The sequence below is a fragment of the Pseudophryne corroboree genome, chromosome 11 (genome assembly GCF_028390025.1).
Source record: "Pseudophryne corroboree isolate aPseCor3 chromosome 11, aPseCor3.hap2, whole genome shotgun sequence".
NCBI classification, from domain to species: domain Eukaryota; kingdom Metazoa; phylum Chordata; class Amphibia; order Anura; family Myobatrachidae; genus Pseudophryne; species Pseudophryne corroboree.
The window spans coordinates 223,617,837-223,640,722 of NC_086454.1; positions in this window are offsets into that span (position 1 = coordinate 223,617,837).

Genomic DNA, 22,886 nt, shown 5'->3' on the forward strand with positions numbered 1-22,886 from the left:
GAACCCACCAACAAAGATTGGCGGACAGTGCTGAGGGCATGTTTGCCCTCCAGTGTTGACCCTGCGAAATTTATTACTGATTGTCAATTAGACACAGAAGTACCTCAAACGGAGGAACACAATCAGGAATGTATTAAGCAGATAAACCAACAGTTGGAAGTATATTTCCCTGCCGTTGTCAAGTGGAATGAAATCTTCTCCATAAGACAAAACGAAAGGGAAAGTATCTCCAGTTATTTCAATCGAGCACTGCAAGTAATGGCTAGGAACACTGGGATCACAGACATCAAAACATGCGCACAGCATAGAGAAATAGCGGTTAAGGTATTAATGAATGGTTTAAAGGAGGTATTGAGAACAAGGGTACAGACCACCAACCCAAACTGGAGAAATATCTCAGTGGCCGCATTAAGAGAAGCCGCTATTGATATTGATCGAAATATCACCAGATACAGAGAGTCACAAAGTGATAAATTAATGGCCGCAAGTATACAGGCCCTAACCACAAGACCACTCCAGCATAAGCCCCAAACCCCTGCGAGAAATTCAAATGTGGAAGTCTGTTACAATTGCCAGAAGGAAGGTCATTTTGCAAGAGATTGTAGATCAGGAAGTAGACAAAAGTCACATCAGCCCCCTAGACAACGACATAATCATAATATCCAAGAAATCAGGGAAGCACAGGGAAAGCGGTTGATGGTGATGAGCATCCGAGCGTTTGAGGAGGCATCAAATCAACCAAAACCTCAGGTCACTGACACTTGGAAGAAGCCCCGGGTTTGAGAAGAAATGAGCAAAATTAAAACACACACAATTATAAACAGGGACCATATGGGAAGAATTTTGGGCCACACCCATGATATGTGGTCAGGAAAGGTGATCATTAGAACTGATGGTAAGCCTGAGGTAACGGTTAATAAATTGGGAGGTCATTCCCTGAAGACACAGGAATGACCGGGTGAAACGTTGTAAATGTATCTGTGAAATGTTTTCTTTTTCTCTCTCCCCACCTCTGACGATTATTGGTAGGATTCAAACATTGCATATATACTTGGTCTTTGCAGAAGTCTACCAAACCCCAGCATGACCTATCCGCACCAACGTATTCTGGCCAGATACAGACAATGGAATATGGAAGTGCTGGGGGGAGGGACTGCGCAAGGAAACCATGGGACATGTAGATATGACAGCCTGATGATCTGACAATGTTTTAGAAAATGTTTATGTTTGAAAAATGTTTCTTTTTTTTCTGTTGTTTATTGATGTGTTATGTTATATATGCATATAAATTGTTCTCTCTCTCTTTGTTTTTTTTTTTGTTTCCTCTCTCTTCTCACTCATGCTTTCATGTTTTAAAGATGGTATGTCACCCATCAGTTAGACAAATGGTAATGCAAGATTTTTGCTCCTTACAGAAAGATCGCTGGTTTGGAGGGAATATTGCATCACCAGAATGTTCGTTTGGAAGACTGAGAGACAGCACCTTTGAGAAGACAGCAGAACAAGAAGAACAACAAGACGAGAGAACTAATTATCGTAACAAGTTTCTCTCCCCCTCAAACTGATTTTCTGTACCCCATTACAAATTTCTTCTTTTCTCCTCCTGTAAGATGGACTTGCCCCGAGAGACTGTGATATGGATTTTCCTGTTGACCATGACGTTGACCCGAGCAGTCTGTTTCGGTGAGAGTACCAGTGAGGTCGAGAAAGGATCCAGAAAGGTTCCAATGACTAAGACGGAGGTGTAAATTTCCAATAGCAACACAAGCACCGAGCAAAGGCGAGTACCGGAAACGATCTAACAGCCATGTTATTTGTAAACATTGTTAGCTGAAAAGAAAACTGTATCTGTAGGCTCTGTAACAATGTAGTTGAGGATGGGTGCATTAAGAAATGCCAATCCAGTTTTAATATCCACATGGACCGGCATTCATTGAGTGACTATCACTCCTTAGTGGGTAGTGTGTTAAATAAGACAGATTGTTGGGTATGCTCTCAAGTACCTCAAGGTCATAGCAAATCAGGGCTAGTACCATTTCCTTTAACGGTAGGGGAGGTACTTGAGCTAAAGGGTGGGAGACCGGTGGACAGAAGGTTTAATATCTCCAGTCCTCCTAGTTTGAAGCTCCACCAATACCATGTGGATAGGTCCCTATTATGTTTCAACATCTCCAATCCCCGAAAGCCGGGAAATTGGGAAGTGTCATGGAGTAACCAAACCATGACCTTTTCGCATAGAGCAGATAGAATGCCGACAGATACAGAGCTTGTACGCCACATAGCCAGTAGAGGAAAATCTTTCCGGTATAGGTATACCTTAGGAAATAGGATTACGAGAGTTGGAGAGGTATCACCAGGATACTGTGCACATATCGTACAACCTGATACGTGTACTAAGCAGATGGAAGAATTAGGGTTAGGAGATTTCACATGGAAGGTGTGTAATATGGTTATGTCCTACTCCGTCCCATATGTTCTCCCCGATGATGCATATTTCATATGCGGGAGAAAGGCGTACAAGTGGCTTGCCCCAAACTCTGAAGGATTGTGTTATATTGGAAAAGTACTGCCTGAAGTAATGACTGTATCACATGACAAAATGAAAGACATACACCGTGGTGCCCAAGCTCCTTATACTCACACCCATTACGAGCACGTTGTTAAAAGGCACCTGATAGAGAAGACAGAGCATCCGGCCTCTGATCTGATAAGTGAATCCACCGGGATTCAATTCTTAATTGCGTTAGATTTCACCCGCACCGCTAGAGGAGTGCTGAATTATAAATACATATCGGCGCTCGCAAATTTGTTAGATAATATCACTGAAATGTATGATGACACATTTAGGTATACTGGAAGGGAACTTCAGGCTTACAAAACAGAACTGGTACAGCATAGAATGGTTCTCAATTACCTCACAGCAGTGACAGGCGGATATTGGCCCTCATTCCGAGTTGTTCGCTCGGTATTTTTCATCGCATCGCAGTGAGAATTCTCTTAGTGCGCATGCGTAATGTTCGCACTGCGCATGCGTCAAGTAACTTTACTAAGAAGAAAGTAATTTTACTCACGGCTTTTTCGTCGCTCCGGAGAACGCATTGTGATTGACAGGAAATGGGTGTTACTGGGCGGATGTACGGCGTTTTAGGGGCGTGTGGCAGGAAACGCTACCGTTTCCGGAAAAAACGCAGGCGTGTCTGGAGAAACGGTGGGAGTGCTTGGGCGAACGCTGGGTGTGTTTATGACGTCAGCCGGGACCGAAAAGCACTGAATTGATCGCACAGGCAGAGTAAGTCTGGAGTTACTCAGAAACTGCTAACTCGGTTTTGATCGCAATATTGCGAATACATCGGTCGCACATTTAAGATGTTTAGATTCACTCCCAGTAGGCGGCGGCTTAGCGTGTGTAACTCTGCTATAATCGCCTTGCGAGCGAACAACTCGGAATGAGGGCCCTTGTGTCACACTGGCAACACAATACGGCGTGAAATGTTGCACATATATTACGAATAGCACCGAGGATCCGGTCGAGGTCATAGACCAAAAGATGGACGATATTCTCCAATTGAAGTGGGAATTTCGCAGGAGACACAATCTCACTCTTGCTGCTGTAGGTAATGAGCTGACTGGTTGGGTGTCATGGTTGAACCCGCGAAATTGGTTTTCTGGTTTAGGAGACTGGGCTCAAGGAGTCATAATGGATGTTGGGAAGTTTCTCCTATGTATCTTAGGTGTTGTCATATCGATTGGATTGATATTTAGATGCGGTCAGGCTTTAATGAAGTGCAATCATCGTACTAGGGTAATGAGTTTAAGGAGTGAGGAAACTGTAATTCCAATGGACTTGATTTACGACCCAACGGTAGAAACAATGATGTGATGAAAATGCGATTTCTACGGTCCGTTTCTTTCACCTGTTTTTCCGTTTCCTCCAAGGTAAAAAGACCCACTTGGACGAGGAATTTGATGAGCCGATATACAGACAACAGGTGGATTAAAGAAGAAGTTTTGACAACCTGAAACACAGATTTTGATGAACTATGCCATGGATCCCCAGTTTCCCTAGAAATTTTAAAATTACGCTAGCCCAACACTTTTGTAAATCTATGGACATTGACAGCTTTGCTCGCACCTTATGAGCAAAAGCACAAAGAAGACTGCATTCAACAGACACCAAACAAGACCTCAATCGACGAATGTACATTTACCTGACATAGAATACCACCGCATTTACCGTAATTATGTCTTTTCTTCATTTCTACAACCCTCAGGTAATGACACACATAGTCGATAGGGAATACAGGCACAGATATCAGCAATCACATATCTCCCCCATTCATGTATCATCAACTAAAATGTGCTCCCCCATTTTGTTACAACCAAAGCCGAAAAGAGCTCGGTAAAGTTTGACAGCCCATCCACAGACCCGTACCACGGGATAAGAAGGAATTCAAATGTATACTTCGCAATACCTCGAAGCTTGATTTAAAACACGTACGGCACGATGATACATGACCCCCAAGCACGGATTCATACACACATGCTTCTGCTATCTCACTAGGTCATACCCTTTTCCTACCATCTCCTCTCCTCCCTTACCCAACCATGTAAATGTATTAACCCCTAACATATATTTTTCTCTTTTTGAAATGTTTTCAGGAAGTGGCAGTTATTGTTGACTGCCAAAGGGTGGACTGTCAAAGTCAGAAAAATATCTCTATGCACACTACCATATTTGCACCTCACACAGGTCCGTGCTGCGCATGCGTACGCTCTCCCGTACGTGCGCATACTCACAGTCGCGGGCACCCGCTGGCGCACGGTATGCGTATTTACGGTAGAGTTTATGTGATCGTAGCGTGCGACTCAATCATTACATATTTTCACTATATAATGCATTTTTTAGATCATGGTCCCTTTGATAGATTCTGAAAGTTTGGTTAATATAGAATGTTCATGAACAGAGAAATCCCTCTTTGTTTGATACGAAGGGTCAGACAGGAGTAATACAGTGGTGTTTAGTATCCATCGGAAGAATATTTAATTAGAAATATTCCGGTGTTGGTTTGAAGCAGATCAATCGCTCGTGCGAATAGTTATGGACATAAGAAGTTTATGAACATTTACTTTATTTGCACTTTATTACCCATGCGGCGGGAAACCCAGTTTCCCTCCCACCTGAGCTGTTGGAAATAGTCACAGCCCACCTGTATGAATCAACCTATGACCTTTTGTTATAATGCGAAGCCGAATTCCTGTGTCCAATGAACAATGAGATTGTAGGGACCATTGAATTGCATTGTGTGTGGGGCATAAATAGAAAGGCCGATCACATCCAGCACTCACTCTTCAACGGTTATCATTGCTGAAAATCGGGAGCTGGATGTCCAGAGGCGCATGCGATCGTTTCCTTTGTGCGTAAGTTTTTCTCCGTAATCATACTGTTTCTCTCTTGTTATTATGGGCCATATCTCTCTCTCTCTTCTCTTTCTCTCATTCTTCTCTTAAGCTTAATTGTATTGTATTTACTGTGTAGTTACCTGGTTAGTTAGTCCATGTTATATTGTAGTGTATGATTTGTATTTGTATTAATTCTTTTGCAAGTATATCATTCAAAATATATATATATTAGGCATTGGACCCTAAGCCCAGGTATCTGTGTATTTCTTATAGAGTTAAGTATTCTCAGAGCGTCGGTGACGCTCAAACTGCTTTTAAGCTAGTAAGGTTATACTGTGTTGCATTTACACCATATCACTACACAAAGGGTTTACTGCATAATACACTGTTTATGGTTTAGATATAAAGGTTTTACATTGTGAGCGTATGCGCCGCTGGTGATCTCTTCGTGGTCTCGAGCGGTCGCATCGCTATAGCGAATCATTACGGTAGTCGGCAGCCAATAGAGTGCCTGCCAGTGATCTCTTGGCCGTGAGCGAACGTAACGCTTGAGCGTCTCGACCACGGCTAAGCGATCGTTACGCAACGTGCGTACCCTTGCGGTACTTCATACGTAGTTAGCGTACAGTGTTCTTAGACCTCATAAAGGGTATTATATACGATAAATATTTAGCTTTATCAGCACCGAAATGGGAAGGGTGCATGGTGTCACTGCATACAGAGTATCAATATTATTCATGTACAGTACAAAATAGTCTTCATCAAATCAGAACAGGACTATTTTGCATTGTACATGAATAATACTGATACTCTGTGTGGAATGAGTGCTGCGTATATAGGAAATGAGTCGGATGGCACAGCAGAAGTGCAAATGGGGAGGGATGGATTTCCTAAGGGTATTTACTAACCTTCCCACCCCCCCACCCCCCATTAGAACTGCAGCATGTGGAGGGCAGCTCCTTCCATAATTTATGTGTGGAGACGGTCATGAGATTGTGACGTCAGATCCCTGGCACCGGCGGCAAGAGCAGGACAACTTTACAGGGGCAAAGAGGAAGAGCAAGGAACTTGGAGAATTCAGGGAAGGCGGATCCTCCTTCCCCTCCTGACTATGGCAAAGTCTCATCATTTCAATCCCTGTCCCAGTGGTAGCAGGTACCCTTTACATAAATGATCACCATATACTACAGACAGCATTAGTGACCGCCATATACTACAGACAACACTAGTGACCAACATATACTATAGACAGCATTAGTGACAGAAATATACTACAGACAGTATTCGTGACACCTATATACTACAGATAGCATTAGTGACCGCCACATACTACAGACAGCACTAGTGACCAACATATACTACAGATAGCATTAGTGACAGAAATATACTACAGACAGTATTCGTGACCCCTATATACTACAGACAGCATTAGTGACCACCACCATATCCTACAGACAGCATTAGTGCTCACCATACACTACAGAATAAGTGACTGCCATATACTACACACAGCATCACACTCCTAATTACAGCCATTAGTCTCATAAATATATATATATATATATATATATATATAGTAGAAAGTAGAAAGAAGGCAGCGGCACTCCATCAAAATCAATGGTCAAACGTGTATTAAATCACAAAAAAATGGTCACATAACAACCAACGTTTCGGGACCCTAAGATCCCTTTGTCAAGGCGTGAACAGTGTTTTTCAACACTGTTCACGCCTTGACAAAGGGATCTTAGGGTCCCGAAACGTTGGTTGTTATGTGACCATTGTTTTTGTGATTTAATACACGTTTGACCATTGATTTTGACGGCGTGCCGCTGCCTTCTTTCTACTTTCTACTGTATCATCGGTTGCGAAGGGCACCCGGACTTATGACGTTTTAGTGGGAGTGCCGGGCATTTCTGTGCTTTATATATATATATATATATATATATATATATATATATATATACTGCTCAAAAAAATAAAGGGAACACTTAAACAACACAATGTAACTCCAAGTCAATCACACTTCTGTGAAATCAAACCGTCCACTTAGGAAGCAACACTGATTGACAATCAATTTCACATGCTGTTGTGCAAATGGAATAGACAACAGGTGGAAATTATAGGCAATTAGCAAGACACCCCCAATAAAGGAGTTGTTCTGCAGGTGGTGACCACAGACCACTTCTCAGCTCCTATGCTTTCTGGCTGATGTTTTGGTCACTTTTGAAAACTGGCGGTGCTTTCACTCTAGTGGTAGCATGAGACAGAGTCAACAACCCACACAAGTGGCTCAGGTAGTGCAGCTCATCCAGGATGGCACATCAATGCGAGCTGTGGCAAGAAGGTTTGCTGTGTCTGTCAGCGTAGTGTCCAGAGCATGGAGGCGCTACCAGGAGAGAGGCCAGTACATCAGGAGACGTATGGAAACGGGGCCTGGACTGCACACCCTGGCTTATTATAATGGGATGTGCTACCTTGCTGGGACTAAGTACTGTAGTACTACAACTTAGAAACAAAGGGTGCAGGTGCACCATACACCATTAAAATTATTATAACCGTAATATAATATTCGAGGTTCTTGGCATATATTGGCCAGTATATGAGCCTGCCCACCTGCTTCACGGTGACCTCATCGGACAGGTCCCTAACACTATAGGGGTTCACCTCCGGGACGCAGAGCACCCCCAGACCACCCCAGCTAAACCACCCCAGGGCATCACACAGAAAAAGGATAGGAGTGAAAGATCAGTGTTAAGCAAATGAAAGAGGCTGCTGAATATAAAAGAAAAGAGGAGGACAGCAGTAAAGTATCAGAATGTGAAGTTTAGCTGAGCAGTGTTATAAGTGTAAGAGATATGTGAAAAAAGCGACATAAATATAAAACAAACACAATGTGATATAAGTGTTAAAAGTAAATGTAAGGTGGTGATGCCCCAAGGTGGCCCAGCCAGAGCAATACAGGGAGCCCCACGCCCCAAAAGCTCACCCCCATACTGACTTTGTATATAATTAAAAGGATCATACCTGTGTCTTTTGTGCAGTCAGAATGTGCTGGTTCCCTGTTTAAAATCATGAGAGGCAGTGGGTGGGGTGCTAATCCAGAAATGAGGGCTGTCCCAATCCCTCAGGTGTGTATACACACACATAATGTAGACTATATGGAAACGGGGCCTGGACTGCACACCCTGGCTTATTATAATGGGATGTGCTACCTTGCTGGGACTAAGTACTGTAGTACTACAACTTAGAAACAAAGGGTGCAGGTGCACCATACACCATTAAAATTATTATAACCGTAATATAATATTCGAGGTTCTTGGCATATATTGGCCAGTATATGAGCCTGCCCACCTGCTTCACGGTGACCTCATCGGACAGGTCCCTAACACTATAGGGGTTCACCTCCGGGACGCAGAGCACCCCCAGACCACCCCAGCTAAACCACCCCAGGGCATCACACAGAAAAAGGATAGGAGTGAAAGATCAGTGTTAAGCAAATGAAAGAGGCTGCTGAATATAAAAGAAAAGAGGAGGACAGCAGTAAAGTATCAGAATGTGAAGTTTAGCTGAGCAGTGTTATAAGTGTAAGAAATATGTGAAAAAAGCGACATAAATATAAAACAAACACAATGTGATATAAGTGTTAAAAGTAAATGTAAGGTGGTGATGCCCCAAGGTGGCCCAGCCAGAGCAATACAGGGAGCCCCACGCCCCAAAAGCTCACCCCCAAACTGACTTTGTATATAATTAAAAGGATCATACCTGTGTCTTTTGTGCAGTCAGAATGTGCTGGTTCCCTGTTTAAAATCATGAGAGGCAGTGGGTGGGGTGCTAATCCAGAAATGAGGGCTGTCCCAATCCCTCAGGTGTGTATACACACACATAATGTAGACTATATGGAAACGGGGCCTGGACTGCACACCCTGGCTTATTATAATGGGATGTGCTACCTTGCTGGGACTAAGTACTGTAGTACTACAACTTAGTCGGTAGTCGGCAGCCAATAGAGTGCCTGCCAGTGATCTCTTGGCCGTGAGCGAACGTAACGCTTGAGCGTCTCGACCACGGCTAAGCGATCGTTACGCAACGTGCGTACCCTTGCGGTACTTCATACGTAGTTAGCGTACAGTGTTCTTAGACCTCATAAAGGGTATTATATACGATAAATATTTAGCTTTATCAATTGCGGGCTCGTCCTGTCCTTCACATATCTACACTAGGTAATTTCAGCAGACATTATCCAGCAGCAAAGGGCGGGAGATCATATTCCTCGTAGTGCTGTTTGGATAAGCGTCTGCTTCTCTTAGTAAAGGGTGCTGAAGGAATCCGGGAACCGGAGGTAAGAACAAAACAATAGTGTCTTTTTAAAACTGTTTATTTTTCTGTCTTGCGTACACACGCACGCACATATATATCTGCATTTCTTTTTCATTTGTGTATTTTCGTATATCACTCTTCTGTTTGCCAGTTTTATAGTTGATAAACGTGCTAAGAGAGATTTGCCGCTATTTCATAGTTTAAGAGTAAAGGTAATATAGTTAAAGTATAGACAAACACACAGCTGTGCCTGAGAGACAAGGCGAAGTCAGTGTGGTGCGTGGTAGATGATAAAGGATCATCTACATTGATAAACGTATAAATTGTGTTACAGTGGATCTTTGCTTTGCGTACACGTGTCTCTAACAAAAGACTGAGACTTGCGTACGCAATCCAAGGGCCGACGCACGCAGCGTATATTACGCAACGGAGCATACGGGTACGCCCACGTAACTCAAATCACAAGTTTTTTTTTTTTTTTCTCTCCTCTCAACGCGATAAGTAGCGCCACGCGGTAAATAACGCCAGGCGATAAATCGCGCAAATCTATTTTTTTTTTAAAATTCGAAATTTAAATTAATAGATCCTTCTCCTAATTTGTAACACATCTGGTCTAAAGAGAAATTTCTGCGCAGAAATAGAAATAGAAAAAAAAGTGTACATGTGGTGAGTGAGTGTGTTGTATACAATTTTACAGGTTGAACCACAAGAAAAGTCGAGTTCTCGTGAGGTACATGCGTGTAAGTGACGTACATGGTGGCTAGGGAGGCATCCCTGGTTAAAACATACAATTTGAGCATTAGAGTGTAGCAGACCAGGAGGTCATACTGTAACAGACCAGGAGGTCATAGCAGACCAGCAGGTTCAGGTACAGCAGACAAGGAAGTCCGCTGTACAGTCCACAGGCACAACACCAAGAAAGGGTTGGTGCAACACCCATATAGGCCATACAAGCTCTTGCTGAAGGAATTCGCAGCCGCAATTTTCGATTCCACTGGTCGCCCCGTACATAAGATTAGTTGCTTATGTGCTGAACGACTGTACCGCACGTAATTGTGTACATTAGTAAACCTGACCGGTACTATTTGTGTACGAAGGTCATAAACGCTATTTGTACATTTTAACGTGATTTGTGTAATTTTTTTTATTTTAAGGGAAGTTCGCTGGTCACTCAGGAACTATCCAACAACCGATACTTGCTGGGGAACGCGCCCCAGTAAATAAAGGTTCACAGGGGCCCTAGGTTGGGTACAACAGCTCTGGATACAGTGATTGTGTTACTGGCCAACGTGGGCGAGAAGTGAGTGGAGTACTCGGTAAACTTCACCGCCAGCCTGCCCTGGACATCTTGGTTTTTGTAAGGGTTCGCTGAAGAAAAGCAACACCTGCAAGTTATGGGGGCCAGTTGTTCAGGTAGGGGGCGATCAACCTCGGTTCGGGTTGATTTAGTAAACCGACCAATAGGGTCGGCCAGGTATGTAATGTGTGAAAAATACGGTTCACACACAGAGGTTTTATGTGATGAATGAGAAAGAATGACTGTACATGACGGGGAGAAATTCCCAAGAATAGGTAGCTTTAGCCCAGAAGTGTTACTAAATCTAAGGAGAAGGATAGGTCTTATTGAACCAGCAAAGAGACGGATCAAACATTATGACTGTTTAAAGTTATGGCAACAGGAAAGTGAAATGCAAAAAGAGCTAACTGACATACCTGACTCTCATCTTGGGAGGAGAGATGTGGCAATGGAGAGGGTTATGGTTGCGGAGAAAGGCACAATGTTGAACAATAAAAACGCACTTAGCAACTGTAGTATAGATGATAAGAATAAGTGTAATAAACATAACAATGATAATTGTAATGCTGTTAAATGTACAACTATTAACCCGTGCAAGTTGCACCCCATGTCAAACTTCCCTCAGGAATACGAGCAAGAAAGTGAACTCAACACGATGTCGGCACCTCTTCCAGCAGCCATCACACAAGACATCCAGGTGGACGCGACCAAATCGGTAAAGGCAATAATCAAACCCCCTAACGGAGGGTCAGGTGAGGTCGTGTCCACAGGTACGTACAATGTTTTATATCACGCACAAACAAATGTACCCCATATTGTAAGACCAAAACAAGGTGATGTAATTGAGTTTAGTCCTGTCAGGGTGATCACAGTCCCCAATGGGAAGACTGACGATCAGGGAACCATTCCCGTCCAGGACAGTGCAATGCGCTGTCCCTGGTCCCGGACCGAATTGAGATCAATTATGTCCGAATTTCCTGATCCAAGGAAAAATCTAGTCGCATGTCAAAGGTTCATTAAAGAACTAGGAAACTCAACAGAACCCACCAACAAAGATTGGCGGACAGTGCTGAGGGCATGTTTGCCCTCCAGTGTTGACCCTGCGAAATTTATTACTGATTGTCAATTAGACACAGAAGTACCTCAAACGGAGGAACACAATCAGGAATGTATTAAGCAGATAAACCAACAGTTGGAAGTATATTTCCCTGCCGTTGTCAAGTGGAATGAAATCTTCTCCATAAGACAAAACGAAAGGGAAAGTATCTCCAGTTATTTCAATCGAGCACTGCAAGTAATGGCTAGGAACACTGGGATCACAGACATCAAAACATGCGCACAGCATAGAGAAATAGCGGTTAAGGTATTAATGAATGGTTTAAAGGAGGTATTGAGAACAAGGGTACAGACCACCAACCCAAACTGGAGAAATATCTCAGTGGCCGCATTAAGAGAAGCCGCTATTGATATTGATCGAAATATCACCAGATACAGAGAGTCACAAAGTGATAAATTAATGGCCGCAAGTATACAGGCCCTAACCACAAGACCACTCCAGCATAAGCCCCAAACCCCTGCGAGAAATTCAAATGTGGAAGTCTGTTACAATTGCCAGAAGGAAGGTCATTTTGCAAGAGATTGTAGATCAGGAAGTAGACAAAAGTCACATCAGCCCCCTAGACAACGACATAATCATAATATCCAAGAAATCAGGGAAGCACAGGGAAAGCGGTTGATGGTGATGAGCATCCGAGCGTTTGAGGAGGCATCAAATCAACCAAAACCTCAGGTCACTGACACTTGGAAGAAGCCCCGGGTTTGAGAAGAAATGAGCAAAATTAAAACACACACAATTATAAACAGGGACCATATGGGAAGAATTTTGGGCCACACCCATGATATGTGGTCAGGAAAGGTGATCATTAGAACTGATGGTAAGCCTGAGGTAACGGTTAATAAATTGGGAGGTCATTCCCTGAAGACACAGGAATGACCGGGTGAAACGTTGTAAATGTATCTGTGAAATGTTTTCTTTTTCTCTCTCCCCACCTCTGACGATTATTGGTAGGATTCAAACATTGCATATATACTTGGTCTTTGCAGAAGTCTACCAAACCCCAGCATGACCTATCCGCACCAACGTATTCTGGCCAGATACAGACAATGGAATATGGAAGTGCTGGGGGGAGGGACTGCGCAAGGAAACCATGGGACATGTAGATATGACAGCCTGATGATCTGACAATGTTTTAGAAAATGTTTATGTTTGAAAAATGTTTCTTTTTTTTCTGTTGTTTATTGATGTGTTATGTTATATATGCATATAAATTGTTCTCTCTCTCTTTGTTTTTTTTTTTGTTTCCTCTCTCTTCTCACTCATGCTTTCATGTTTTAAAGATGGTATGTCACCCATCAGTTAGACAAATGGTAATGCAAGATTTTTGCTCCTTACAGAAAGATCGCTGGTTTGGAGGGAATATTGCATCACCAGAATGTTCGTTTGGAAGACTGAGAGACAGCACCTTTGAGAAGACAGCAGAACAAGAAGAACAACAAGACGAGAGAACTAATTATCGTAACAAGTTTCTCTCCCCCTCAAACTGATTTTCTGTACCCCATTACAAATTTCTTCTTTTCTCCTCCTGTAAGATGGACTTGCCCCGAGAGACTGTGATATGGATTTTCCTGTTGACCATGACGTTGACCCGAGCAGTCTGTTTCGGTGAGAGTACCAGTGAGGTCGAGAAAGGATCCAGAAAGGTTCCAATGACTAAGACGGAGGTGTAAATTTCCAATAGCAACACAAGCACCGAGCAAAGGCGAGTACCGGAAACGATCTAACAGCCATGTTATTTGTAAACATTGTTAGCTGAAAAGAAAACTGTATCTGTAGGCTCTGTAACAATGTAGTTGAGGATGGGTGCATTAAGAAATGCCAATCCAGTTTTAATATCCACATGGACCGGCATTCATTGAGTGACTATCACTCCTTAGTGGGTAGTGTGTTAAATAAGACAGATTGTTGGGTATGCTCTCAAGTACCTCAAGGTCATAGCAAATCAGGGCTAGTACCATTTCCTTTAACGGTAGGGGAGGTACTTGAGCTAAAGGGTGGGAGACCGGTGGACAGAAGGTTTAATATCTCCAGTCCTCCTAGTTTGAAGCTCCACCAATACCATGTGGATAGGTCCCTATTATGTTTCAACATCTCCAATCCCCGAAAGCCGGGAAATTGGGAAGTGTCATGGAGTAACCAAACCATGACCTTTTCGCATAGAGCAGATAGAATGCCGACAGATACAGAGCTTGTACGCCACATAGCCAGTAGAGGAAAATCTTTCCGGTATAGGTATACCTTAGGAAATAGGATTACGAGAGTTGGAGAGGTATCACCAGGATACTGTGCACATATCGTACAACCTGATACGTGTACTAAGCAGATGGAAGAATTAGGGTTAGGAGATTTTACATGGAAGGTGTGTAATATGGTTATGTCCTACTCCGTCCCATATGTTCTCCCCGATGATGCATATTTCATATGCGGGAGAAAGGCGTACAAGTGGCTTGCCCCAAACTCTGAAGGATTGTGTTATATTGGAAAAGTACTGCCTGAAGTAATGACTGTATCACATGACAAAATGAAAGACATACACCGTGGTGCCCAAGCTCCTTATACTCACACCCATTACGAGCACGTTGTTAAAAGGCACCTGATAGAGAAGACAGAGCATCCGGCCTCTGATCTGATAAGTGAATCCACCGGGATTCAATTCTTAATTGCGTTAGATTTCACCCGCACCGCTAGAGGAGTGCTGAATTATAAATACATATCGGCGCTCGCAAATTTGTTAGATAATATCACTGAAATGTATGATGACACATTTAGGTATACTGGAAGGGAACTTCAGGCTTACAAAACAGAACTGGTACAGCATAGAATGGTTCTCAATTACCTCACAGCAGTGACAGGCGGATATTGTGTCACACTGGCAACACAATACGGCGTGAAATGTTGCACATATATTACGAATAGCACCGAGGATCCGGTCGAGGTCATAGACCAAAAGATGGACGATATTCTCCAATTGAAGTGGGAATTTCGCAGGAGACACAATCTCACTCTTGCTGCTGTAGGTAATGAGCTGACTGGTTGGGTGTCATGGTTGAACCCGCGAAATTGGTTTTCTGGTTTAGGAGACTGGGCTCAAGGAGTCATAATGGATGTTGGGAAGTTTCTCCTATGTATCTTAGGTGTTGTCATATCGATTGGATTGATATTTAGATGCGGTCAGGCTTTAATGAAGTGCAATCATCGTACTAGGGTAATGAGTTTAAGGAGTGAGGAAACTGTAATTCCAATGGACTTGATTTACGACCCAACGGTAGAAACAATGATGTGATGAAAATGCGATTTCTACGGTCCGTTTCTTTCACCTGTTTTTCCGTTTCCTCCAAGGTAAAAAGACCCACTTGGACGAGGAATTTGATGAGCCGATATACAGACAACAGGTGGATTAAAGAAGAAGTTTTGACAACCTGAAACACAGATTTTGATGAACTATGCCATGGATCCCCAGTTTCCCTAGAAATTTTAAAATTACGCTAGCCCAACACTTTTGTAAATCTATGGACATTGACAGCTTTGCTCGCACCTTATGAGCAAAAGCACAAAGAAGACTGCATTCAACAGACACCAAACAAGACCTCAATCGACGAATGTACATTTACCTGACATAGAATACCACCGCATTTACCGTAATTATGTCTTTTCTTCATTTCTACAACCCTCAGGTAATGACACACATAGTCGATAGGGAATACAGGCACAGATATCAGCAATCACATATCTCCCCCATTCATGTATCATCAACTAAAATGTGCTCCCCCATTTTGTTACAACCAAAGCCGAAAAGAGCTCGGTAAAGTTTGACAGCCCATCCACAGACCCGTACCACGGGATAAGAAGGAATTCAAATGTATACTTCGCAATACCTCGAAGCTTGATTTAAAACACGTACGGCACGATGATACATGACCCCCAAGCACGGATTCATACACACATGCTTCTGCTATCTCACTAGGTCATACCCTTTTCCTACCATCTCCTCTCCTCCCTTACCCAACCATGTAAATGTATTAACCCCTAACATATATTTTTCTCTTTTTGAAATGTTTTCAGGAAGTGGCAGTTATTGTTGACTGCCAAAGGGTGGACTGTCAAAGTCAGAAAAATATCTCTATGCACACTACCATATTTGCACCTCACACAGGTCCGTGCTGCGCATGCGTACGCTCTCCCGTACGTGCGCATACTCACAGTCGCGGGCACCCGCTGGCGCACGGTATGCGTATTTACGGTAGAGTTTATGTGATCGTAGCGTGCGACTCAATCATTACATATTTTCACTATATAATGCATTTTTTAGATCATGGTCCCTTTGATAGATTCTGAAAGTTTGGTTAATATAGAATGTTCATGAACAGAGAAATCCCTCTTTGTTTGATACGAAGGGTCAGACAGGAGTAATACAGTGGTGTTTAGTATCCATCGGAAGAATATTTAATTAGAAATATTCCGGTGTTGGTTTGAAGCAGATCAATCGCTCGTGCGAATAGTTATGGACATAAGAAGTTTATGAACATTTACTTTATTTGCACTTTATTACCCATGCGGCGGGAAACCCAGTTTCCCTCCCACCTGAGCTGTTGGAAATAGTCACAGCCCACCTGTATGAATCAACCTATGACCTTTTGTTATAATGCGAAGCCGAATTCCTGTGTCCAATGAACAATGAGATTGTAGGGACCATTGAATTGCATTGTGTGTGGGGCATAAATAGAAAGGCCGATCACATCCAGCACTCACTCTTCAACGGTTATCATTGCTGAAAATCGGGAGCTGGATGTCCAGAGGCGCATGTGATCGTTTCCTTTGTGCGTAAGTTTTTCTCCGTAATCATACTGTTTCTCTCTTGTTATTATGGGCCATATCTCTCTCTCTCTTCTCTTTCTCTCATTCTTCTCTTAAGCTTAATTGTATTGTATTTACTGTGTAGTTACCTGGTTAGTTAGTCCATGTTATATTGTAGTGTATGATTTGTATTTGTATTAATTCTTTTGCAAGTATATCATTCAAAATATATATATATTAGGCATTGGACCCTAAGCCCAGGTATCTGTGTATTTCTTATAGAGTTAAGTATTCTCAGAGCGTCGGTGACGCTCAAACTGCTTTTAAGCTAGTAAGGTTATACTGTGTTGCATTTACACCATATCACTACACAAAGGGTTTACTGCATAATACACTGTTTATGGTTTAGATATAAAGGTTTTACATTGTGAGCGTATGCGCCGCTGGTGATCTCTTCGTGGTCTCGAGCGGTCGCATCGCTATAGCGAATCATTACGGTAGTCGGCAGCCAATAGAGTGCCTGCCAGTGATCTCTTGGCCGTGAGCGAACGTAACGCTTGAGCGTCTCGACCACGGCTAAGCGATCGTTACGCAACGTGCGTACCCTTGCGGTACTTCATACGTAGTTAGCGTACAGTGTTCTTAGACCTCATAAAGGGTATTATATACGATAAATATTTAGCTTTATCAGCACCGAAATGGGAAGGGTGCATGGTGTCACTGCATACAGAGTATCAATATTATTCATGTACAGTACAAAATAGTCTTCATCAAATCAGAACAGGACTATTTTGCATTGTACATGAATAATACTGATACTCTGTGTGGAATGAGTGCTGCGTATATAGGAAATGAGTCGGATGGCACAGCAGAAGTGCAAATGGGGAGGGATGGATTTCCTAAGGGTATTTACTAACCTTCCCACCCCCCCACCCCCCATTAGAACTGCAGCATGTGGAGGGCAGCTCCTTCCATAATTTATGTGTGGAGACGGTCATGAGATTGTGACGTCAGATCCCTGGCACCGGCGGCAAGAGCAGGACAACTTTACAGGGGCAAAGAGGAAGAGCAAGGAACTTGGAGAATTCAGGGAAGGCGGATCCTCCTTCCCCTCCTGACTATGGCAAAGTCTCATCATTTCAATCCCTGTCCCAGTGGTAGCAGGTACCCTTTACATAAATGATCACCATATACTACAGACAGCATTAGTGACCGCCATATACTACAGACAACACTAGTGACCAACATATACTATAGACAGCATTAGTGACAGAAATATACTACAGACAGTATTCGTGACACCTATATACTACAGATAGCATTAGTGACCGCCACATACTACAGACAGCACTAGTGACCAACATATACTACAGATAGCATTAGTGACAGAAATATACTACAGACAGTATTCGTGACCCCTATATACTACAGACAGCATTAGTGACCACCACCATATCCTACAGACAGCATTAGTGCTCACCATACACTACAGAATAAGTGACTGCCATATACTACACACAGCATCACACTCCTAATTACAGCCATTAGTCTCATAAATATATATATATATATATATATATATATAGTAGAAAGTAGAAAGAAGGCAGCGGCACTCCATCAAAATCAATGGTCAAACGTGTATTAAATCACAAAAAAATGGTCACATAACAACCAACGTTTCGGGACCCTAAGATCCCTTTGTCAAGGCGTGAACAGTGTTTTTCAACACTGTTCACGCCTTGACAAAGGGATCTTAGGGTCCCGAAACGTTGGTTGTTATGTGACCATTGTTTTTGTGATTTAATACACGTTTGACCATTGATTTTGACGGCGTGCCGCTGCCTTCTTTCTACTTTCTACTGTATCATCGGTTGCGAAGGGCACCCGGACTTATGACGTTTTAGTGGGAGTGCCGGGCATTTCTGTGCTTTATATATATATATATATATATATATATATATACTGCTCAAAAAAATAAAGGGAACACTTAAACAACACAATGTAACTCCAAGTCAATCACACTTCTGTGAAATCAAACCGTCCACTTAGGAAGCAACACTGATTGACAATCAATTTCACATGCTGTTGTGCAAATGGAATAGACAACAGGTGGAAATTATAGGCAATTAGCAAGACACCCCCAATAAAGGAGTTGTTCTGCAGGTGGTGACCACAGACCACTTCTCAGCTCCTATGCTTTCTGGCTGATGTTTTGGTCACTTTTGAAAACTGGCGGTGCTTTCACTCTAGTGGTAGCATGAGACAGAGTCAACAACCCACACAAGTGGCTCAGGTAGTGCAGCTCATCCAGGATGGCACATCAATGCGAGCTGTGGCAAGAAGGTTTGCTGTGTCTGTCAGCGTAGTGTCCAGAGCATGGAGGCGCTACCAGGAGAGAGGCCAGTACATCAGGAGACGTATGGAAACGGGGCCTGGACTGCACACCCTGGCTTATTATAATGGGATGTGCTACCTTGCTGGGACTAAGTACTGTAGTACTACAACTTAGAAACAAAGGGTGCAGGTGCACCATACACCATTAAAATTATTATAACCGTAATATAATATTCGAGGTTCTTGGCATATATTGGCCAGTATATGAGCCTGCCCACCTGCTTCACGGTGACCTCATCGGACAGGTCCCTAACACTATAGGGGTTCACCTCCGGGACGCAGAGCACCCCCAGACCACCCCAGCTAAACCACCCCAGGGCATCACACAGAAAAAGGATAGGAGTGAAAGATCAGTGTTAAGCAAATGAAAGAGGCTGCTGAATATAAAAGAAAAGAGGAGGACAGCAGTAAAGTATCAGAATGTGAAGTTTAGCTGAGCAGTGTTATAAGTGTAAGAGATATGTGAAAAAAGCGACATAAATATAAAACAAACACAATGTGATATAAGTGTTAAAAGTAAATGTAAGGTGGTGATGCCCCAAGGTGGCCCAGCCAGAGCAATACAGGGAGCCCCACGCCCCAAAAGCTCACCCCCATACTGACTTTGTATATAATTAAAAGGATCATACCTGTGTCTTTTGTGCAGTCAGAATGTGCTGGTTCCCTGTTTAAAATCATGAGAGGCAGTGGGTGGGGTGCTAATCCAGAAATGAGGGCTGTCCCAATCCCTCAGGTGTGTATACACACACATAATGTAGACTATATGGAAACGGGGCCTGGACTGCACACCCTGGCTTATTATAATGGGATGTGCTACCTTGCTGGGACTAAGTACTGTAGTACTACAACTTAGAAACAAAGGGTGCAGGTGCACCATACACCATTAAAATTATTATAACCGTAATATAATATTCGAGGTTCTTGGCATATATTGGCCAGTATATGAGCCTGCCCACCTGCTTCACGGTGACCTCATCGGACAGGTCCCTAACACTATAGGGGTTCACCTCCGGGACGCAGAGCACCCCCAGACCACCCCAGCTAAACCACCCCAGGGCATCACACAGAAAAAGGATAGGAGTGAAAGATCAGTGTTAAGCAAATGAAAGAGGCTGCTGAATATAAAAGAAAAGAGGAGGACAGCAGTAAAGTATCAGAATGTGAAGTTTAGCTGAGCAGTGTTATAAGTGTAAGAGATATGTGAAAAAAGCGACATAAATATAAAACAAACACAATGTGATATAAGTGTTAAAAGTAAATGTAAGGTGGTGATGCCCCAAGGTGGCCCAGCCAGAGCAATACAGGGAGCCCCACGCCCCAAAAGCTCACCCCCAAACTGACTTTGTATATAATTAAAAGGATCATACCTGTGTCTTTTGTGCAGTCAGAATGTGCTGGTTCCCTGTTTAAAATCATGAGAGGCAGTGGGTGGGGTGCTAATCCAGAAATGAGGGCTGTCCCAATCCCTCAGGTGTGTATACACACACATAATGTAGACTATATGGAAACGGGGCCTGGACTGCACACCCTGGCTTATTATAATGGGATGTGCTACCTTGCTGGGACTAAGTACTGTAGTACTACAACTTAGAAACAAAGGGTGCAGGTGCACCATACACCATTAAAATTATTATAACCGTAATATAATATTCGAGGTTCTTGGCATATATTGGCCAGTATATGAGCCTGCCCACCTGCTTCACGGTGACCTCATCGGACAGGTCCCTAACACTATAGGGGTTCACCTCCGGGACGCAGAGCACCCCCAGACCACCCCAGCTAAACCACCCCAGGGCATCACACAGAAAAAGGATAGGAGTGAAAGATCAGTGTTAAGCAAATGAAAGAGGCTGCTGAATATAAAAGAAAAGAGGAGGACAGCAGTAAAGTATCAGAATGTGAAGTTTAGCTGAGCAGTGTTATAAGTGTAAGAGATATGTGAAAAAAGCGACATAAATATAAAACAAACACAATGTGATATAAGTGTTAAAAGTAAATGTAAGGTGGTGATGCCCCAAGGTGGCCCAGCCAGAGCAATACAGGGAGCCCCACGCCCCAAAAGCTCACCCCCAAACTGACTTTGTATATAATTAAAAGGATCATACCTGTGTCTTTTGTGCAGTCAGAATGTGCTGGTTCCCTGTTTAAAATCATGAGAGGCAGTGGGTGGGGTGCTAATCCAGAAATGAGGGCTGTATCAATCCCTCAGGTGTGTATACACACACATAATGTAGACTATATGGAAACGGGGCCTGGACTGCACACCCTGGCTTATTATAATGGGATGTGCTACCTTGCTGGGACTAAGTACTGTAGTACTACAACTTAGAAACAAAGGGTGCAGGTGCACCATACACTATTAAAATTATTATAACCGTAATATAATATTCGAGGTTCTTGGCATATATTGGCCAGTATATGAGCCTGCCCACCTGCTTCACGGTGACCTCATCGGACAGGTCCCTAACACTATAGGGGTTCACCTCCGGGACGCAGAGCACCCCCAGACCACCCCAGCTAAACCACCCCAGGGCATCACACAGAAAAAGGATAGGAGTGAAAGATCAGTGTTAAGCAAATGAAAGAGGCTGCTGAATATAAAAGAAAAGAGGAGGACAGCAGTAAAGTATCAGAATGTGAAGTTTAGCTGAGCAGTGTTATAAGTGTAAGAGATATGTGAAAAAAGCGACATAAATATAAAACAAACACAATGTGATATAAGTGTTAAAAGTAAATGTAAGGTGGTGATGCCCCAAGGTGGCCCAGCCAGAGCAATACAGGGAGCCCCACGCCCCAAAAGCTCACCCCCAAACTGACTTTGTATATAATTAAAAGGATCATACCTGTGTCTTTTGTGCAGTCAGAATGTGCTGGTTCCCTGTTTAAAATCATGAGAGGCAGTGGGTGGGGTGCTAATCCAGAAATGAGGGCTGTCCCAATCCCTCAGGTGTGTATACACACACATAATGTAGACTATATGGAAACGGGGCCTGGACTGCACACCCTGGCTTATTATAATGGGATGTGCTACCTTGCTGGGACTAAGTACTGTAGTACTACAACTTAGAAACAAAGGGTGCAGGTGCACCATACACCATTAAAATTATTATAACCGTAATATAATATTCGAGGTTCTTGGCATATATTGGCCAGTATATGAGCCTGCCCACCTGCTTCACGGTGACCTCATCGGACAGGTCCCTAACACTATAGGGGTTCACCTCCGGGACGCAGAGCACCCCCAGACCACCCCAGCTAAACCACCCCAGGGCATCACACAGAAAAAGGATAGGAGTGAAAGATCAGTGTTAAGCAAATGAAAGAGGCTGCTGAATATAAAAGAAAAGAGGAGGACAGCAGTAAAGTATCAGAATGTGAAGTTTAGCTGAGCAGTGTTATAAGTGTAAGAGATATGTGAAAAAAGCGACATAAATATAAAACAAACACAATGTGATATAAGTGTTAAAAGTAAATGTAAGGTGGTGATGCCCCAAGGTGCCCCAGCCAGAGCAATACAGGGAGCCCCACGCCCCAAAAGCTCACCCCCATACTGACTTTGTATATAAT